Source organism: Aphelocoma coerulescens, unplaced genomic scaffold, assembly GCF_041296385.1.
Source record: "Aphelocoma coerulescens isolate FSJ_1873_10779 unplaced genomic scaffold, UR_Acoe_1.0 HiC_scaffold_609, whole genome shotgun sequence".
In the NCBI taxonomy this organism is placed as follows: Eukaryota; Metazoa; Chordata; class Aves; order Passeriformes; family Corvidae; genus Aphelocoma; species Aphelocoma coerulescens.
Window position 1 is genome coordinate 12,666 of NW_027183959.1, and position 2,335 is coordinate 15,000.

General features: G+C 75.4%; 1 non-coding gene across 1 annotated transcript; it reads left to right on the forward strand.

The window, feature by feature from the left end:
- The first annotated feature begins 1,476 nt into the window (after nucleotides 1-1,476).
- On the forward strand, nucleotides 1,477-1,629 carry LOC138102111 (5.8S ribosomal RNA). The gene has a single exon (XR_011147314.1). It is a non-coding gene; the product is annotated as a 5.8S ribosomal RNA (ribosomal RNA).
- Nucleotides 1,630-2,335: the final 706 nt, after the last annotated feature.

The window sequence follows — 2,335 nt, forward strand, 5'->3', positions numbered from 1 at the left end:
GTCTCCCGCCGATCCCCCCTGCGGTGGTGACCGTCGCGGCCGGCCGTGCTCGTCGTCGTCGTGGCTCCGCCGCGTGCGCGCGCGGGCAGCCGTGCCGGGGAGGGGCGCCCTGCCCCCCCCTCTCTGCGGCCCGGTCTCGGCAGAGGGACCGTGTTGGCGCGGTCGGCCGCGGGGGCCGGCCCGCTCGCTTCGAAGCGGGCGACGGTGGCGGAGGGCGCGTGCTCTCCGCCCTTCCGCGGCTGCGGGGCCGTGCGGCTGCCGGGGCCCGCTTGCGCTCTCCTTTGGCCGCCGCCACAGGCTCGCGTGTGGCGCCGCGCCTGGCGCTGCCGCGCCTCTCCCCTCGACGGCCTTCTCTCCTTGGACGCACCGGTGGCGCCGGTCGCCGGCCGTCCCCGCTCGACCGCCTTGCCCGCCCAGGTTGAGTGCTCGGCGGTCCCTCCGTCGCTGGAGGCCGGCGAGTGCGGGTGACCCCGGGCCGGGCGGTGGCGTCGCCGCTCGGCGAGTGTCCCCCTGGGGGACGGTCGGCCGGAAGGTGCCCGCTGTCGCCGCCGGCGGTCCCGTCCCGGGCCCTGCCCGTCGCTTCCCCGTCGCCCTTCCCGGCCGCGTGTGGGGCCGAAGGGGTGCGGGCGGCCGCGGGGGCGCTTCCCTGCCCGGTCTCCGCGTGGAAACGAGGAGAGCGGGCGTTGCTCCCCGGCTCAGCCCCGTACGCCTTCTGCCGGGCGCGTGCCCGCAGAAGGGGCTCCGAAGGTGCGAAGCGGCGGCGGCGGTTCCGGGAGGGCGGTCGCGGTGGCGGTGGGTCTTGCCGTCCGGCAGGCCTCGGGTGCTCGCGATGCCGACTCGGTTCCCGGCGGCGCCCGCCTCCGGTGCCGGCGGCGGAGCCCGGCTTGCCAGGCACTTTGCCTTCCCGGCGGGAGCGGTCCCGCGGGGGGGCGCCGGTGGAGCGGTGTCGCCGCGTGCGTCTTGGGCGTTGCGGGTCGCTGGGGAGCGCCGGCTGCGCGGTGACGCGGCGGCGCTCTGCGAGTCTGTGGAGCGGCGAAGGGAGCGAGCGTGAGCGGGGCCTGGTGGCCGTTACCCCCCCGCCGGCCGTGGGCGTGTGTCGTCTCGCGATCGAGGCCGGGCGGGATCTGATGGCCCCTGCGGTCTGGCGCGCGCGCGCCACGCCAGCCCTCTGTGCGGAGGCCGGGCCGAGCCCGGGCGCCTGGGCCGCCTCCGAAGGACGGCATGCCGGGGCGGCGTCTCCCCTTGCACGGGGGGAGGCGGTCGGGAGCGCGGGCTCCCCCGCCTTTGACGGCCTTCGGAGCGTTCCGTGGGTTTTCTCCTTTTTTTTTTCCCTCCTCCTCCGTTCGTTGTGTGCTCGTACGGTCGAAGCGAGGCGCGCGCGCCAGCGCGCGTCCTTGCCGAAAGAGACACAGGGTCTGCTTGACGTGAGCGGTCCCGGCCCCTCCGCGCGTGCGGAGTCGGTGCCGAAAGCCAGACAACTCTTAGCGGTGGATCACTCGGCTCGTGCGTCGATGAAGAACGCAGCTAGCTGCGAGAATTAATGTGAATTGCAGGACACATTGATCATCGACACTTCGAACGCACTTGCGGCCCCGGGTTCCTCCCGGGGCTACGCCTGTCTGAGCGTCGCTTGACGATCAATCGCCGTCCGGGGGCCACCCCGGCGGCGCGGCTGGGGTCGCCTCGCAGGCCCGTCGTCCGCGGCCGGCGGCGGCGGCGGCGGCGGCGTCTGGCCGGTGCCCGGAGGGGAGGCGGCGGGGGCCGGCGAGGGAAGCGTTTTCCTCGGCGGTTTCTCGGGGCCTTTCCCTGCGGGGCCCGGTCGTCGGCGTCGTCGCGGTCCGTCGCGTGCCGCGCAGAAAGGGCCTTCGTCCCCCTAAATGCAGACTCGGGGAGCGCTCCGTAGCTTCCCGCTCCCGGAGCGAGCCGCTGGGGTGGAGCTCGTCCTTGCCGGGGCCCCGCCAGGGTGTGGCGGTGGCGGCCGGGGAGAAAGAGAGACGGCGTGAAAACGCCGTGCGAAGGGCCGAGGCAGAGAAGAAGGGAGGCGAGGCGCGGGCCTCGCCCCCGGGCTCCCCCCGTGCGGGCGGCTGTCTGCGGGTGGGTACCGCGCGGGTACCGTGCCGTGCTGCCGTGCGCGCGTGAGGCGCGAGCGCCGGGGACGGGGGTCACCCCCTCCTCCTTCCCCCGCCTCTCTGTCGTCGTCTCGGGCGTAAGAGCGCCGTCTCGCTTCTCTCTCCCCACCGAGGCCGTCTCGCGCCGCCCGGCGGTGCCCCGCGGGCCGTCACCACCGTGCTCCTTTCGGTTCTCGTCTCCGGGATGGGGTCTCCTTCTCCGTCTC